Here is a 20,368-nt window from a genome sequence, read left to right as displayed (position 1 = left end):
CATGGTGGATGTTAATTTGTTATAGAAGAAATCCACACATTTTGATTTGATGTGTTGAATTGATAATATTCACATGAGGAGCTCATAATTAAAAATTATGGTGAATACTTTTAGGTAGATTTAATCCAGCACGATAATGAAGTTGAGTGATATCACCCGTGAAATAAATGTCAATAATTAAAATTAACCTTCGATGTCTTTAAAATGAAAAAAATGAACAAGCTTATAATAAAAAGAAATTGGTTATCCGTAACTGGGATTAGAGAGGTAGTACATGATAAGAAGGTGATGACTCAGTTGCAATCAAAAGTAGAGAAAATATTTCCTTTGTTTAAGTATTTCATCAAGTGAACTTAAGAGCATGCATTTAAAAGTATCATTCTTAACAAATTAAGAACGTATAAACCATAAATTGCATACATAAAATATTACGCTAAATAATTATAATCTTTGTAGTACGCTTAAACATAAATAAATTACATGGACGACGCTAACAATATGTAAAACAAAAATTATTAAGTAATTAATATGCTTGTATTATTCAAGTAATACGTCTTAATTTAATATAAATTAACTTGTGATAGTGATGGCATTTGACGTTTACGAATAACTAATTAGTTAATTGTTTATCCCCTCCAGTGACTAATCTCGTCAATGAAGAGCTGGAGCTACAGTCTTGAGCCCATAATTATGCTCATATTTTTTAAAATTCTGCTTTAAATAATGTTATCTTTTACTACCAACTTTATCATAGTAATTATTCTACTTAACTAGTAAGGTCTAATTTTTTATTTTTTGTTTTAAGAGGGAACTTAATTAATTAGTACTAATTAAGGCCATATATAATCATTACACAGAAATTGTAAATCAATTAGTATACAATACTATCAATTGCCAGCTTCAACTACAGTAGTCCTTCCAAATTTAGCATGGCACATTTGCTAATAACTTATATTAGGAGTTTTTACTTTTTAAAATATACTTCCTCCGTCCACTAATTCATGACCTAGGGGAGGAAACACGAGTTTTAAGAAAAAAAGTGTATTGTTTGTTAATTGAGTGGAGAAAATAGTTCACAAAGTGTATTGTTTATTAGTTTAGTGGAGAAAAAGTGTATTGTTTATTGGGACCCATCATTTAAAAAATATATAAATAGTTACTAAAAATGGGTAGGACATGAATTAGTGGACGGACCAAAAAGGAAAGTATGACATGAATTGGTGGACGGAGGGAGTAGTTAATTACATCGTGTGTGTGTGTGTGTGTATATATATATATATATATATAGAGAGAGAGAGAGAGAGAGAGAGAGAGAGATAAAGGTTCAAAGGAGAATGTTAAATATTTAGAGAATAGAGATTGCGTTAAAAAAATGAACAGATCTATAATTTTGATGAACAAATCAATGTATCGTATGAACAATATTTTGACTTGGCATCAAATCCTGAAGGGGGGGCGAGATTTTCACTATATTTACTAAATACGTCTGTTCATTAGTTATGTTGATATGTTCGTAAAATGTATAGATTTATTTATTCTCTCGAAAAAGATAAATCTCTATGGAACCTAACCCTAAATATATATATATATATATATATATATATATATATATATATATATATATAGGGAGAGGTTCAAGAAAGAACCATAAATAAAAAAAGAACGGAGAACTATTTTCAGCCATTCGATTATCAAGATCTACGGTGGATGCATCATCTTGTTGGATGAATATAGAACCTGGGTTCGAATCCTGAAGGGAGCATTTTAAAAAAAAATTAGTGCATTAATTTTAACAGCGAATGCATCCATTTTTACAGTGAATGCATTAGATTCGATGGTTCTCCTGTTCTCACAAATAATGTAGTTCTCTCTAGAACCACACCCTATATATATATATATATATATATATATATATATATATATGAGGAGGCTAAAATAAAAATACCTCTTAAAATATATAGGCAATATATAGTGTTGACTAACGACATTCAAAAAATTAGTAAAATTTTAGCTCCTTCCATGTAACACCCCGCCCATTTCTATTAAGTTTAGAATTTATTTTTAATTTAGATTAGGATGATTTACGCCGGAAATGAAAAACGATTTATTTTTAATTCCAACAAAATCTATTTTTTTCAAAAGCTTCTTATAAAATTTAGTCTTTTGAATTTTGTGCATTGCATAAAACGAATTATATGAATATGATATTATTTTATATGTTAGCATTTATTTGTATATGATTTAATTAAAGTTTATATTAGACTTTAATTAATTGAATGTGTTGGGCTTTGACGTATTAATTTGGGCCTTAGTTTTCATTGAAATGATATTCTATAAATACCAAAGCCCAAGAGCCCAAACCAACCTCTTTTGCCCCCACAGTCAAGTACAACACGCCATGCTCTTCACCCATGCAACGCCATGCTCTTCAACCATGCCTCTACAATTAGCTACACTATTCATGCTTCAACCATGCCTCTACAATTCAGCTGCACAATTCACCCATCTTTTCACACTGTTCAGCCTCTCCTTAGTTCAGTATTTACCTTCTTTAAAGCCATCCTCATTTACCTAAAATCTTTAGCAGCTGCAAAGGATTTTAGACGGTAAAGTCTCCCTCTTCTCAATTCAATTTCTGCACATAACACTTTCTTAACCCTTCAAACATTTGTATCTTTCTGCAGAAACCACGAGACATACAGAACAAACAAATCACTCACTAAAGGTGCTACCTTTAAACTTCTCAGATTAAATTTCATTTCAATACACATGTTTTAAGCACCCAGCCAATGTTAGAAACCAACAAAGCATGAGTAGCAGCCCCATAACTGAAGATACAAGCATTTTACATGTATAAGGAATTTGAACAAGATTTATAATTGTAAAATTCGAACATGATTCTTGTGTTGAACTTGAGCCTTGATTGTTGACTGTTGAATGTTGAGTGTATGCTTGCTGTGGTGAGAGTCGAGACAGGGGAGAGAGGGAAGGCGGCGGTCAGCGGTGGCTCCGAGCTGCTGTCTGGCCGGAGCGCGTAGAGAGAGAGAGAGTGAAGCCGAGGGTGAGTGTGTTCTGTTGGCTGGGTCGGAGCTCGGCGGCGGCGGCGGCCTGGCAGCTGTTGTATGTCGAAGCCAGTGAGGGAGAGGTAGAGGAAAAGAGAGATGGGGCAGAGGCGGCGTCGTGTGTGGCGTCATCGCTGCCGGAAATTGAAGGTAGGGCGCAGTCGATCTAGATTTTGGGGATCTAGGGCTTCAGTGGGATTTAGAGATAGAGGAAGGTTAGGAGGGAAGTGAGGTGATTTAGGGCTTTGGGTTTGGGCGGAGGCGGTGGTTTCAATGCCGCTGCGGCCGCCGGATTTCATAGGGAGTCGGCGGCCTGAGGTGGTGCGTCGTGTGTGTATCCCGTAGGAGAGGGACGAGAGAGAGAGGTCAGAGGGTGGCGTGGCAATGACCGGGGTTCCCCGCGGTTGCTGCTGCGCCGGAGGAGGGCCGGCATTGGCTGGAGATGAGGGAGAAGAGAAGGGGAGTCGGTGGAGGAGGGTGTGTCTGCATCGGTCTGTGTGGTGTGAGTGTGTGCGTGTGTTTCTGTGTGTGTGGGTGTGTATGCGTGTAAAAGAAGAGGAAGAATTTTGGGCCATTGGGCCGCCTTAAATTATTTTACAAATGGGCCGTTTTAATTAAAATCTGGACTGCAATTTTAGTTTAAATGTGGACTGTTATTTATTTTATTTGAGCTGCGAATTTTTCAAATAAAATATGGGCTTCCATTTAATTGTTAGACTTCTTTAATTGATTTATTAATTTGACTCTTTAATTTGAGTTTAATTAATTATTTTTATAAAAAGTTTGTATGATAATATTTTTCTTATTATTATGTGCATATATTAGATGTATTTATTTAATTGTGTGAGTTAAAGCATGAATTAATTTTGCACTATACATTTTGCAAATAAAATCATTTTGATTAAATTAGTTTTACTTATAAGTTCAATTATTTAAGTAAAATCGAGCAAGTATATTGTTGGTGTCCTTGACTCAAGAATTTAGTTTTCAAATATTTATTAAATTTTGAAAACCCGACTAAGTGAATCATAGGATGATAAGCACTTCACTATGACTTAAGATTAGATTCAGGAGACCTATTAAGATTATAGATTTCTTGTAGGCTTTGTGGATCGTGAGGACTAGCAGTGCTATTCCGATTCAGAGTTAAGATTAAACGACAGGCTTTGCCTAATCAGGTGGGCTTATTTTCCAAATGTATGGTTTAGCTATTGAGCTTAAATGTTTCAATGAAATGAAAACTGTTTATCCGATAAAATATTTTGTGCACTCTGCTCTGTTTAAGGCTTGCATAAGTTAATCGATCGAGGTTCTCTCTTGACCTAACACGTTATTTGAGAATTGTGTACACCTATTAGTTGACTCGGTGGGTTGATCTCCATTCGGGCACTAATCATGTATGAGGCGTTATAAGGGTGCTCGACGGGATGTGTTCCGGAGCATTGGGTCTCAAATGGGAACTTGGCTGGGTTACACCCTCAGTTCAAGTAAGCAGGAGTAATGGATCCGTCGGTGGCTAAAAGGTCCGGGATCACAGCGAGTAACGGAAAGGGAGTGTGACAATCGCGCGCAATACAATAAAATGTTTTAACATGCTTAGAAGTTATTTCAATTTAAAACCTTCTAAGTCATGTCAAGTATAATTTGATAAACTGCTCTTATGATTATGAGATGTTTATAAAAATGCTAGCCCACTAAGTACTACGTACTTAGCCCAAAATTACTTTCAAATGTTTTCAGGTTGATTGGTCGGTGCTGACGGGGCAAAGCTGAGGCTAGGGTTCAACTCCGTATTTTGTCTTCCGCTGTTGCACTAGCTCTTATTTGTCTTTTGTTTCTCCAACTTAAGACTTTTATGTTAAATTCTGAATTATGTTTTTATCGAGCTTAAACTCTCAACTTCTAGCTCTATGTTATTTAACGTTGGTTATCGGAAGCATGGAACCGAACTTGTGATCCTAAGGCTTAGAATGTTGTTGATTGATTAGTATCACTTGATTTTTGTCTTTATTCACTTAAAGCGTGTTCCCCCGACTTTTTATCCTATTATTTGAATCCAACAATGTTATTTTCTTGTTTATTTCTATGATTTTAGTCGCACCTCGATTATAGTTTATTCCTTCAAGAATTGGGGTGTGACATTCCAGGATTTGACCCCATGTAAAATTTTCCCCCTCCTGATAAATATCAACCATAGCCCATAGGATACACTAAATCAACATCTACAAATTAATCTAAGGCGACAACCTCCAATTTTCCCTAATTTGAGGCAATAACTTCATAGTACACCATTTCTGCAGCTTTCTTACCTTTAAAATTCACATGAATTTATAGTTACATTTACTACGGTTAATTTAGTACAATAATTCATTGCATGAATTTGATAAATAGCCATACAATATATTGGCATTCAAATACGATCGGAGAAAAAAAATTAGGGAGCATTTTGAATTGAATTGAAGGAGGTTTGAGACTACATAAATAGGTAACAAATGAATTGATTAGTTTTAATAATTCAAATTTTATTATTTGACTAATTCTAATTATTAGTAAATTAGTTTATAAGTTGTTAATTTGTAGATTTGTTTTAGTAATTGTATTATTAGTAAATTAATCACATTTGTTTATTATATACTTTTAATAATAGATAAGAGCGTGAATTAATCACCTTTGTTTATTGTATATTTTTAATTTGGAGCATGAATTGTTGTGGGTTGAATTCAATTAAACTCAACCTCCAATATTGACTAATTATGTCCTTAAATCATTTAATCATGGTTTAATCGAGATTTTACACTATAAACTCATGTGTGTATAATTTAATTATTATTATTTTGTTAATTACTAATTCATGATTAGTGGTTTAATCACGACTTTAATAGATTAGATAATTCATAATTTATTCAATTTCTATATATTTTCACTAATGTGGCCTATTAGTATTTAATTGATATGTGGAGTATTATTAATTAATTACTAATTTACTGTCAATTGTTTGTAGGTCAATTGAAGAAGATTTGAGGCTACACAAGAAAGAATAAGAGGTAAACATTAATATTATAGTTTTTATTTATGGTATTAAGCTCATGTTAATTAAATTCACGTTAATTACGAATTATGTTTGTAATTGTTATATGAATTGAGCTTGTAATTGTTTATTGAATTAAAGCATGTTTAATGGTATAAGAATGCACGAATTACATGAGAATCACATAATATTGTAGTTGAGAGCATGCCGAGTGATTAAATATTTGAAATTCTGTAAATAATGAGCTTGCCGCCCGTGAATTGAGGTAAATCGTGTTTTTAGTTATTTTGATATTAGTATTTGACTATGTATTTGACTCTGAACCCATGATTAGTGAAATATGGAGTATTTAGTAATTAATTACTAATTTATTACCAATTGTTTCAGATACGCGAGTGTATTCGAGAGTTGTAACTGTGTTGGTGGGGCTATAATGGTGGTTACAATTCTTTCTGCTGATCTTCTTACCTTGCAATACCTAATTAATCACGTATTGCCCGTGGAATGATGATCATCTAGCCACGAGATGTTTTATCTATCAAAGAGTTGCTTAGTAGGTCAAAAAAATATTGAAATGATGATGATGAAGATGTCAACAAGTTATTTATTGCATAAACAATCTTGTCGTGTATATTGATCACGACAATGTTGATGTGGATCGTGTGGTCGAAGTGTCAGTAGAACAAATCTGCATCCCTTCGTTTGATAATTCGCAATCTTCATAACAGGTTGATGATGGCCCGATTAGGCCTTCTCATATGTGGCCCGATCAAATTTCGGAGCAACATGGTACGATCCCAAAGCGGGGGGGTCAGGGGGGTTGGATTTTCCTGACCACCCGACCCATTTGTCACCTCTAATTCTGATCCCCTATCCAACATTATGGGTAACACATACTTGAGAGTATTTAAAAACGTGTCATTCAGTTCAAGTGTGTGTTTGATGCCACTTAGATCTTGAATTTTAGAGATTATATCCAAATAAAATAGTTGATTTTCAACTTAATAATCAGTGAAGCATCGAGCAGGCATGTCAACTTCCAACCTTAATTCAACCTAATAATCAGTGAAGCATCGAGCAGGCATATCAACTTCCAACCTTAATTCAACCTAGCTCAAGGTCCTGAAAATAAGCATTATTTCAACTTATTATAAGCAAAAGGTCGTCAATTTTCACTCAACTTAGTTTTCAACGCCAGCATGAAAGTCGAATAAAACAAAGCTAAATATTGCATAACATGCATAAATGATTGAAGGAGTTTGTAAATTGTACCAGTCGATAGAGAAACAACCAACATTTAAAATCTACTTTTGGATGCATTATATTCTTATTCCAACTTAACACTTATCTAACATACATAATCATAAAATGCACATTATTATACATAAATGACCATACTTGGTGTTGCATTACTCTTATTTGAACAAGAACAAACACTACAAGTTTTAAATATTGCATATTAGTAAAAGAAGTATATCTTCATCTCAATGATTATTACTAAGAACTCAACAAAAAAAATTGTATCATATAAAAACATAACAACATGTAACTTAAAAAATCAGAAAGTAATAGATTGGTTGGGAGAAATAGATCAAAAGATGAGAAATTAAATATGTATAACATATACAACATGAACTCTCACAAGCTAATGAAAACTCTCTAATTAAAACCAATAAATATTACCTCCTTAAACTTTTCAAATTGTTCTACTTGCATCATAAGATCATTCAACTCCGTATATGCATCGATAAGCTGAAAATTGATATATTTGAGAAAGAGCAAGATGACCTCCTTATAGGCTAGAGTTGTCAACTGGGTCGGGCCGACCCAACCCGAACTGACCCAAGCCCAATATGGACAGTCCTGGGACCGGCCCACTCGATCGAATGGGTTAGCCGGGCCGGGCCAACCATTTGAAATGGGCTCCATTTGGGAATTTTTATCAAAATAAGCCCGACCCAGGACCAGGATCGTTAGAACCCCAGTCCAGGATTAGGATCAAGCCCGGTCCAAATCCGACCCAGAACCAGTCCAAGCCTAATATTTAGGTATAATATTATTTATATATTTATTCCTCCTATTCAATTTTCAATTTCCTACACAATTTCTCAATATTAAAATGTTAAACTTATTAAACCTATTCAATTTTCTATTCAAATACGTCTTCAATTCAATATTCTATTCAAACTTATTAAAATATTAAATTTATTAAAATTGAGTGGTTGTAAAATTTATCTTAAAGGGTATTATACTTTTATTGGTTCTAAACGAAGGTGGATAAGACATAATTACATACAAACCATGATTGTTTGGCATTGTAAGATAGAGTAAATGTGTCAGTTTTTGTCATACAATGCGAACAAACATGTCTGCCAGCGGTACTTCATCCCGACAATATTATATTGGTTGGGAGAGATTGGCCAAAAGATAAAGAAATTAAATATGTATAACATATGCAACAGGAACTCTCACAAGCTAATGAAAACTCTCTAATTAAAACAAATAAATATTTCATCCTTAAGCCTTTCAAATTGTTCTCTTAGCATCATAGGATCATTCAACTCAGTATATGCATTGATAAGCTGAAAAATGATATATTTGAAAAATAACAAGATGACCTCCTTGTAGGCTAGAGTTGTCAACTGGGTCAGGCCGACCCAGCCCGAATTGACCCAAGCCCAATATGGACAGTCCTGGGACCGGGCCACTCGATCAAATGGGTTAGTTGGGCCGGGCCACCAGTCAACAATTGGACGAAGTATTGTGTGTGTATATATATATATATATATATATATATATATATATATAAATCAATATTTACCACTCAATAAATTCTCAGTTAACATTATCATATTCTCGTAATCCGAATAAGCCATCTATAGCTCACATGATGTAAACTCGGGAAGATGAGTCATCTCACAACAAATTTGCGTCCTAATTTCGTATACTCGATTCATTCCACTAACAAAGCTCGCAAGATGTAAACTCGGGATGATGAGTCATCTCACAATAAAATTGCTTCCCAATTTCGTATACTCGATTCATTCCACTAACAATCAGCTGCTCCAACCCCAATTCATGCAAATTTGAATAAAGAAAAAGTAGCATCATATTGTTTGACCCAGTATGTAGCATGACTAAGACCAGTCGATCGATTCCAATTAGAGCTGCCAAAATTGGGCTAACTCGATCCGTCCGAATCTAGAGCTGGGTTGAGTTCGATAAATTAGAGGCCTAAAAAAATTGGATTTAAAAAGCCTGCTCAGTCGGCCCGCTGAGCTACCCAGACTATGGGGCTAAAATGCTCGGATTTTTTTGGGCTTTGTGGCCCACTCATTTATTTAATTAATTATACATTAAAAATAGAAAATTAATTAAAATTAGAATCACTCATTAATCTACTAATAGTTGTACATGCACAAGAAGATGAAAAAAGAAATGCAATTATATAAAGAAAACTTAAATGTCATTCATGTTGAATCTTTTAATTGTTTATGATATTTACTAATTGTTATTAAGGCTTTAAATTTGTTTAAATACTTTGAAGTAAACAATTATTATCCAGTTTTCATTTATTTATCATTGTTTAAGAGACCATCTAGTAGGTTGTTCAGATTGTGTTGTCCTGGTTCTTCACTTCCTTGCAAGTTTAGGAACTCTACAGTGTCCCTTACAAGCTTTTGGTCAACTGATATAGCATCTGGTAGAATTCCAAGCCTTGCTAATATCTCCTAGTTCATGTGAGGGATTTTGTAGTTATTGCCCTTTATCTTTGATTATCTCGTAAGAGCAACCTTACAGAGTAAGCACATTTTTATCATTTTGCAGTAACTCTTGAACATCATTGGAGAGTTTATGATATTTGAGTGTTTGTATGGCTCTAAAGAAGCCAATATCATTTACATTAATTGGTGTCCGGTGAACTAAGCTGACTAAGGCTTAGTGAACTAAGTTTTAAGGGGTTAGAAATAGCTTGATGGCATTGATATGTGGTTTAAGCTTCTTCTCTTTCACCCACACATGAATCAACGGTTTACTAACACCAAGGTTACCTGCCATAACTCTTAGTGATGATCTTTCTAGCACATATAACTTATGTACTTTCTCAGCATCAATCTTCCATTTATTTTTGTGCTTTCTTTATTGATTTTAACTTTATTGGTAATCCTGACATCCAGATGGCCCATACCGTCTTCAAATCGATGTGAAAAATCTGGGCAGCCTCTTTCTTCGCAATATAGTGAAGATTGTCGTTGTTGTTATGTAGGAGTAGACAATGTGCCAAACTTTTTCTGGCCTCATTAGCTAATTTAGGCCTGACCCTTAAATTTGTCATTTCATTTTCTCTAAATTTGAATTTAGTGTTAAAATTTTCGTTCTAAGTATGTGGCTAACTTTTGTAAGTGTGCACGATTTTTAATGAAGTTAAAATTTATTTTCTACCTTCTAAATTGTGGCGCCACTTTTACAATTATTTGATTCATATATTGTGAAATGACAGTTGATTAAAGTTGCAATAGATATATTTAATTTCTTTCGTTAAAATATCATTTACGTTAAAAAAAATAATTTAATAGAGTGTTAAAGTCTTTTTACTAATGAAAGATTAAGGAAAGTAATTCAATGTCACATTTTATCTCACTCACAACACCTTTATCAGCTTTCTTAGTCTATGTGCCGAGCATCAAATTAGAGTTTATTTCATGAACGGAGGGAGTATCATTCAGTCCAAAAGCCCAATGGGTCAGGCCGAGTTGGCCCGAACCGACTCATTTGCCACCTCTAATTCCAATTCTCCACCAAACTGTAGGGATAACCTATATTCGAGAGCATTTAAAAATATATCATCCAAATTAAGTGTTGTCTTACCGTTACTTAGTTCCTGAAAATTAAAGATTATATCCAGAATATGAACATTTGTCCTTTAACCTCTTTTTTTTCTTTTTCTTTTTTCTTCTTCAAAATTTAGGCTAATTATTTTCCACTCAAGAAAACAACAATTTTAAATGTTAATTATTTAAAATATAAAATTACACATATATATAGCATGGGGAAATAGTGAGAATCCCCTTAAATGAGAAGTAAAAATACATCTAAGTTCTAAATTTATCCTAATTCAGTGATAATTGATGAATAATGATTAAAATTTTGATCAACCACAAAATGGTCAAAATTCAAATTTTATATTAATGCGAGAATAAATTTCTACAGTCGCAACCCAACTTAGCTAAGGATAGCTAAATCGGGGAATTCATTATTAGGGATGTGTATTAAAGAAACGTGGGAGAAAGAGGCATTGTGAAATTTTCAAATTTCACTAATATCTAAATAAAATATAAATAATTCAGTAAAACAAGATACAATTAATAATGTCAATATGGCCGAATAGATAACTTAACTCTAAATTGTAATACCACGTTTTTCCTCGATTACATTTTTTTTACTTAGAGAGTTTTATTTAAATTGATTCTCGTCTAGATTTTTTTTTTTGAATTAGAATAAAAGAGGTATCTAAATATAATCAAATAAGCAACTCGCACGCACGCGGAACCTCTACAACACACAAAGGTGAGAAAATAATCGCACGCACGTGGAACCACTACCCATACAAAAGTGAGAACACTACCCACACAAAAGTGGAAAAACTACACCACACACAAGCGGTATTGAATCCAAGTTAAAAGAGAGTCTTTGAATATCTCAACTTTGTTACTTGAGCTAGACCTCGTTGACGTCTCGAGATTTTTTTTTTGAGAATGCATCTTTTAGTTCCAAAACTACTAAGATGAAATGCTTCTTTGTATATTAGTAGACATGTTAAAAATGGCCACATCCGACTTTTTGAGCGGACTGCTCGCCATGATAAAATGTGGTAACATTATTTGAGTATTATGACAATTGATAGATATTTAGGGCAGAGTGTGAATACAATTTTCGAAAAAAATGTCAAAGGAAAATAATAATGTTTCTGCCTAAGGAAAAAATAATAAAATATAGGGAGTGGAACTGAATTATTTTTATTATGATTGTTCACTCAAGTTACATAAGTTAGGAATCCCAAAACATTATATATCAAATAAGTTGCAGTATGACTTTTATTTAAAGTACGTTATTAATATTGACCTTTAGGCACTCAGGTAAAGTAAAACACTTTTAAAATCATAATTTATATCATGATTAGTCAAAGCTACATTAAAATAACTAGCATGTCTCTATTTATACATCAGGATGCATGCATCACTGCACAATGCATAAAATCTCATTTCCTTATGTTAAAAGTAAATCCCTATAACTTGACCTCATAAAAATGATAGACATAAAATCATTTAATTATAAACGTGCATCATTTAGTCAAACTTTACATGTGGTTACATGGATGTGGAAAACATATAAATTATGGGAAAATAGCAAGTTACTAGCTATAGCTCGGCTCAACTCATGTTCGATTCGATTAATATTTGTTTAAGATCAATCAGATGACTCATCAAACAAGTATTTGCCTCAATTCGACTTTAGTAGTAACAAAGTACTCTGAAATTGTATTATATTCATGACGAATTTCGGATATATTCTTTTTAATTTTAAAATTTATCATGAAAAATAAAAAATAAAAAAGGAAAATTTAATCATCTCCACATTTTTTATATTATATTCTCTAAGATAAAAAATATAGTTTATCACATCAATATCTGAAGCAAAATAATTATCACATTAATACTCCATGCTAATATTATCATGAATTCACGTGAAAAAGAGGGATTTTGGAATGTTCCAATTTTTTTCTATCATGCTCGAATAAAATCATATACGCTAAAGAACATGTGGAAAGAGTGGAAAATAGTGAAAATGTGTATTTTCCACATTTTCGCTCAAAAAGAACACGTCCTTATAGCTTAAAATTTAAACTATTATATGTGTGTGTTGGCCTAGCGGTAGAGTGGTTAATGCATAAAGCCATGTCTTGTGTTTGAGTCTACTATGACGCTATTTTTAAATTTCTTTGTTTAATTATTAATTCATAAAAAGATTAAACCATCAAATTGGGAGAATTTTGTTATTTGAACTCAAAATGAGAGCAATTTTTTTGCCGACAAAATTGCAGTTGGAACTGTGAGTGTGAGGGGAAAAGAATAAAGAATATGAACAATAAATTTAGTCAATTTATTATCGACATAAATTGTGATTTGTTCAAAGGTTTGAAAACGAAGCATAATGTCACAGCCCGCCTTAACTAAGGATAGTTAAGCCGAGTGATCTACGACTAGGGATGGGGTTAAAGAATAAGGGGAAGAAAGGGGCGTCATTTGAAACCGTAAATCTTACTCAACTTAAGAAAAATCGTCGTATTTACTCATTAATACTCTTTTGAACAGTCTATGAAAGACAACATAAAACTTAATTAATATCATTAATCAAGTTATACATCATATGAAACCATTCTCTTAAGACTCAAAGTATGACATAACATACTATAACATCAACAACATCTTGCAGCGGAAAGTAGCTAGACATATGTATGAAGACATATTCTAGACAGGTTAACTATTTATTAACAACCCTGGAGACTCCGCTCATTGCAGCACCATCATCACATCAGCTCAACCTGCACATTTAGAAAACATATGCAGGGCTGAGTACAAAAGCACTCAGTGGGCACGTATGCCTAGGTATAAAAATACATGCTTCAAAACTGTAAATTGTCATGCCATCATAAACAGTACAGCAAGGGAGTTTTTCGCTAAAAAGGCCCAAGCTTACTAAGTTCATTTGTGATTCTTAAAGTTCGTCTGATCAGACTAAGTTCTTTTGTAATCTATCATATCTGAAACTATGTGCCGGAGAGGTGGCCACCTCTCACGGTCACTTGACCGGCCAACCCGCTAGATGACTCACGGTCACTGGTGTACACTAGCCCTGGCAGGATAGCTATCAACTGCTCAGGACCCGAATTCGATTGCATCATTGGCAAAGCCAAAGCAGATAGATATCATACTAAAATTGAAACATTTTATGGCAAGACAATACTTGAAATAACTTTAACTCAAAGATTTTATCATGAAATAACTTGCTTGAACGTAACATTTAAACTCATTTTGATATATATGAAAGTAATGCCCACCTCGTTGTGTCTCTGTATCAATGAGTAACGTCACTCTCTCCCTCAAGTCGTTACTTCCCAAAAGGACCTTCATCGTTATGAAGAATTGGTGAGAAGTTATAAAAGAAACCTCGATTAATAATCTAATCTCTTTTATGAAACATTAGTATCTCTAATGTTCATCTCTCTTGATTGTTAATCAATATAACAATTATTATCTCTCGTCATTACTCATTAATTATAGCATCCTTATGTTATAATTAGCAGCGCTTCAATTAAAAGAAATATTTAACACATCGAAAAGTCCACTTTCTTAGCAGATCTATTCGCTCTCATCTCGTCTAATTAACCAATTAGAAAGTTAAACTTTCCATTAGGTATGTATTTGAGTCACAGGTCAACAAGAATTGACTATGCTCAAATTCTAATTTCACTAAAAATTTCGGCATGACCTATTCATATATAATGTCAGCCACGAGATTTCAACGCGTGAATCTCACTACGTGAACTCGTCTCTCGACTCAAAACTTAACATCTTGACATCTTTTCAACGCAAACCAAACAATTCAAAATCATCAAAACTCTTTATCAGTAAACTATCATTTATACTCGACACCAATTGTTCGAGTGTCAGATACCAACATTTATGTGCGTTAATCATAACTCTCACAACTCACACCATTTAGTCATATCGTATCATCCATCAAAACAAATATAATCAAGTTGTTTTCTAGAAAGTTTTGCTGTTTTTGTGTCATCTTTAAAAATTCATAACAACCAACTCAATCATCATAAACTCTCATACCAATTGATCTCAAAAACTCCATGAAGTGTAGTTCACTCTAAAAATGGTAGTTAACCAAAAAGGTTAAAGGTTTTTGGAGATATTGCTCTTTTAGTGCAGGCTGTCAAAGATTGACAGTTTCTGCCAATTTTGTTTAGGCCATTAGAAACCAAGGCAAACCTTAATAAAATTCCATCAAATTTAATCAGCCAAAACTAAAGGTATCCTTGAAGATTTGGTTAAAATTTCACAAGAGAAAACGTTCATATGATCTGCCAAATAAACAATGAAACTCATACACTTTTACTGTTGGAAAAATATGACAGCAGAACAGGGCATTTTTGAAATAATAAACTGCTCTGTTTCAGAGGTCATAAAAATCGAAATCTTATGTTTTTAGAAAAGTATTGAAGTCTAGTTTCGTTTAAAAAAAACGGTGATGCAAAATCCTTCATGGATTAATAGATATAAACGTTTTTGTGAAGTCTACCAACAGTTGACAGATTCTGTCAAGGATTTTTTTCAAAATATCTTTAAAATACCAAACATCATCCAAAAGACATGAAATTTTGCAGCGACGAAATACACATATCATAGATAAACATACTAAAATTTCAGAGCCATCAAGCAATGAAAACTCATCGAAACATAAGCTTGAAACTGCTGTAAAATTTTGACAGAATTCCAGTTTTAATTTCGTTCAACAATTATCATCCATAAATTGTAAATCAATTAGCATGCTCATGTGATATCGTAGAACACATATACGCAATAATATTCATTATGCAACGTCCCAAACTTCACGAATTTAAATAATCATACTCTAAAAACTTATACAATTTTCGTGCTTGGAAAAATACGAATTTAATATATATCGATTCTAGCATACCCTTAAGCACAAATATCAAGTCAAAACGATCAAACAAAAATCGAAAGACAAGCTAATATGTGAAAAACGGGGCTGCCCTCATGGGTTTCATAGCTACGGTTCGTTCCGTTCTTACTCCCTTCATTAAACATGCTCAACATCTATCCAAGAACAACATACTAAAATTTCACGACGATCCGACGTCGTTTCAAAATAAAGTCGAGAATCGACGTTTTTCGACGTCGACGAAAATCGAAAAGAAAACCATCAAAACGTAGGTAGAGATCTTACCTACTTAGATACGTGATCGAAAAGATGATCGGCGCTCGTCTCGGTGCTCAAATCGGAGGTCAAAAGCTTAAATGGTATTAACGTTGAATATAGTGTGTGTTTTGGGTGTTGTGTGTGTGAGTTTGTGTGTTGTGCGTGAGTTTAGAGTGTTTGGTTGTAGCAGCCAACACTTTAATAGGGAAAGGGGCTTTGGGAGGTTTGGGGGTGGTTAGGGGTAGGGTAGGTTAGATATTTAAGATATTAACCCGTTAGTCGTTAAATATCTCGTCTCGTCTCATTTTAACAACTAACAACCCATACTCTTTGTTACTCGCCCTCTCAACCTCTACTCACTTTCATTGCACTCGTAATTCTATATAAATATAGAAAACACAAGCTCGTTCTCGAAATTCTGATAAACGAGCTCATTTCGTTTACCGAGAAATCCCGATTTACTATTCACTCGTCGTCCAAAAATAAAAACTTTCATTATTGGACTCGTATCGAAAAACTAAGAATATTTCTCGACGACGTGCACGTAAGATTTTGAAAGTCGACAAAAAGACGAAATAGCAGTATTTTACTATTCATCGTCAAAAGTCAAAATTTTGAAAAACGTCTTAACGGACTCAGATCTCACTTCCGAGTTCATCGTTCTCATTCAAATAATTATCTCGAATTATTCAAATACTCAAACTCAAATACGGATATAAAATCTCACATCATTCTCACATCATCGAAAGAACATCTCAACATCTGAAAAAAAATAACAAGAAAACTTCATATAACTCCTCATCTCTTTACAAAGTAAATCAAACAAGGGATCTAAACCCTAATTACTCAAACTCAAGCAATTAACACGTCATCAAAAGCCCGGGTATTACATACCCTCCCCCTTAAAAATAAATTTCGTCCCGAAATTTGTACCTCTTGTAAATGTTTCAGGTACTTCTCTCACATCTTATCCTCAAGCTCTCTTTCCACTTCTTTCTAACTATCATATCTCCATTGGACCTTATCCAATGCAATCGACTTATTACTCAATTGCCGAATTTTATGATCTAGCATCATCTGAGGTCTCTCTTCATAACTCAAGTCTGGTTCTAAGATCATTTCTTCTTAGTAAACCACATGGTTTGGGTCGAAAATATATATCCTCTCAATTGTGACACGTGAAACACGTTATGCACATTTCCAAAGCTAAGTGGCAAAGCCAACCTATACGCTATTGAACCTATCTTTTGCAATATCTCGTAAGGACTTATAACTCTGGGTCTAACCTGTCCTTTAACTCCAAATCTATTCATCCCCTTTGAGGGTAAAACCTTTAAGAAAACTTTGTCTCCTATCTCGAAACTTTGTCTCACATCTTATAGGCAAACTCAATTAGTGGCAACACATTCTCCTGATGTACTCCTCTATCAAGGATAGTAGTTCTTATCATATCTTCTATCGTCTGCTATGCTAAAATTCATCCTTGTACCCAACTCTTTCTGTAACTCATCCAAAAACGTGATGATTTTTTTTTTTTGGATCTCTCTCTGAGGTGTGATCTACACCGGTACTCAATGCAATCTTATAATCTCACGAACGTACAATTGTGCTAACTTATCTGGTCCATACGCGATTAGGATCGGTATGAAATGTGCAGATTTTGTTAGTCGATCTACAATCACCCAAATTGCTGTATTTCCTCTTTGACTTTTGGGTAAAGCTGTCACAAAATCCATCGCTATGTGATCCCATTTCCACTCGGGAATCTCCAACGGTTTTAACTTCCCATAGGGTCGTTGGTGTAATGCTTTCACTTGCTGACAAGCTAAGCATCGCTCTACAAACGAAGCTATGTCTTGTTTCATTCCGTCCCACAAAAATCTCTTTTTCAAATCCCGATACATCTTTGTGCCTCCTGAGTGGGCGGTGTAAGGCGTGTCATGAGTCCCACTCATGATCGTATTCTTAAGTTCATCATCGCGGGGAATGCATATTCTCCCCTCAAATAAGATAGCATTGTCTGATGCTTTTTGGTAACTCTTGAGATCTCATGCTCTTATCCTTTCTCGTAACTTGTTCATTGTCTCATCTTTCCTTGTGCTTCAATCACCATTTTCCTCAAACTAGGCATCGTCGCAATAATACTCGCTATCGTCCCTGGTGGTTTTATCATATCTATCCTCATCTTGTCAAAGTCCTTTATAAGCTCATTCTCTCTCGTGAGAAGACATCCTAACTTTGACGAGACCTTCCGGCTCAATGTATCGGCTACTACATTGGCCTTGCCAGGGTGATAATTAATGTTGCAGTCAACATAATTTACTAATTCGAGCCATCTCCTTTGCCTCATGTTAATATCCTTTTGCTCGAAAAAGTATTTCAAACTTTTGTGGTCCGTGAAAATCTCACATCTAACTCCGTAGAGATGATGTCTCCAAATTTTCAGGGCATGCACAACGGCTGCAAGCTCTAAATCATGCGTTGGATAATTTATCTCGTGGGGTCTAAGTTATCGTTATGCATAGACTGTAACTCTTCCTTCTTGCATCAAAACACATCCTAGCCCATTCTCTAACGCATCTGTGTAGATGGTATACTCTTTATCTATTTCCGGGACTAGCGGCACTGGTGCTGTAGTCAATTTCCTTTAAGCTCTTAAAAACTCTCTTCACACTCCTTTTTCCAATTGTTCTTAGCTTTTTTTCTCGATCTTGCTATCATGGAAAATCCTTCAATAAACCTCTGATAGTATCCTGCTAAGCCTAAAAAGTTGCGAATCTCGTTAGGCGTAGTTGGTGATCTCTACTCATGTACAGCTTGTACCTTGACGGGGTCAACTTTAATTCATTCGGATGATACAATATGTCCTAGAAAAGTTACTTCGTTCAACCAAAACTCGCACTTGGTGAATTTAGCAAAAAGCTTCTCAACTCTTAGTGTTTCCAACATCGTTCTCAAATATTTTGGCGTTCCTGCTCATTCTTCGAATATATGAGAATATCATCTATGAAAACTAGGACAAATTTATCCAGTTATTGATGAAAACTCGATTCATGTGATCCATGAAAACTACTGGTGCCTTCGTCAAACCGAATGGCATAACTATGAACTCATAGTGCTCATACCTCATTTGAAAAGCTGTCTTAGGTATATCATTCTGTCAAAATTTGAACTGGTGGTAATATGATCTCAAGTCAACTTTCAAGAAAAATGCGCTCCTCGTAATTGATCAAACAAGTCATCTATCCTTGGCAAAGGATATTTGTTCTTGAGTGTCAATTTATTCAGCTCTCGATAATCTATGCACATTCTCAACGTGCCATCCTTCTTTTTGACAAAAAGGACTGGTGCTCCCCACAGGGATACACTATGTCTAATAAAACCTAACTCGAGCAATTCTTGTAGCTGAATCTTCAGCTCTTGTAGCTCCTTAGGCGCCATTCTATAGGGTGCCTTCGACACTGGTGTTGATCCAGGTTCTAGGTCGATAGTGAACTCCAACTATCTTGTTGGTGGCAATCCTGGTAAGACCTCGGGAAATACATCTCTATATTCCCTTACCACTGCTACATCCTCAAAGTTTTTTTTTTTTTCTTAATTCTCCTTCATCATTCAAGTAAACTAGGTAAGCTTGTGCTCCTTTCTTCTTTACCAATTTCGACGCCTGAAGTGCCGAAACGATTGGAACTCTCTTCTTTCTATCAATGCCATGAAAACATGTCTGTTCCTTTCCAGGTGGTTGGAAAGTTATCTGTCTCTTCTTACAGTCAATCGGGGCAAAGTTCTCTGCTAACCAGTCCATCCTTAGAATAATGTCTACGTTCCACATAGGCATTAAGTGCAAGGTTCTTGTTTTCATCTTTAGTGATCATAACTCAAGCTCTAAGTTAGAAATCATGTGAGAAACTGTAGTAGTTCTTCCTACAGGAGTGATTACTCTCAACTCGGGACTAGCTTGTTTTGGTTCGAGTTTGAATGTAACATGCTTCAACCAATTAAAGAATGCGAAGCTCCTGTATTAAACAGGATTCTAACTGGTGCATCCAATAACTTGCCCATACTACCTTAAAGTCCTGCCTTAAACCGGCATTTAAAACTCAGACATCTCTTCATCAGTATCCTTCTTCTGATGAGCGAACGTGATAGCTCACAGAATTCTCAATTATACTCTACAACCGATTTCTTTCCTTGCATCAAACTTCGATAATCAGCCTCTCGCTGCTTACTGTACTCCTCGGTACATACTTCTCAAGAGTAGTCTTAA

The 20,368-nt window shown here is 34.5% G+C and overlaps 1 long non-coding RNA gene across 1 annotated transcript; it reads right to left on the bottom strand.

Annotated features, from left to right (window-relative positions):
• Positions 1-13,409: 13,409 nt before the first annotated feature.
• Positions 13,410-16,263, bottom strand: LOC131010719 (uncharacterized). The gene is made up of 3 exons (XR_009096640.1): positions 16,132-16,263; positions 14,210-14,276; positions 13,410-13,693 (listed from the first exon to the last, which is right to left on the bottom strand). It is a non-coding gene; the product is annotated as an uncharacterized LOC131010719 (long non-coding RNA).
• Positions 16,264-20,368: the final 4,105 nt, after the last annotated feature.

This window comes from Salvia miltiorrhiza, chromosome 2, assembly GCF_028751815.1.
Source record: "Salvia miltiorrhiza cultivar Shanhuang (shh) chromosome 2, IMPLAD_Smil_shh, whole genome shotgun sequence".
NCBI classification, from domain to species: domain Eukaryota; kingdom Viridiplantae; phylum Streptophyta; class Magnoliopsida; order Lamiales; family Lamiaceae; genus Salvia; species Salvia miltiorrhiza.
This window is presented reverse-complemented; position numbering and strand designations above follow the sequence as displayed.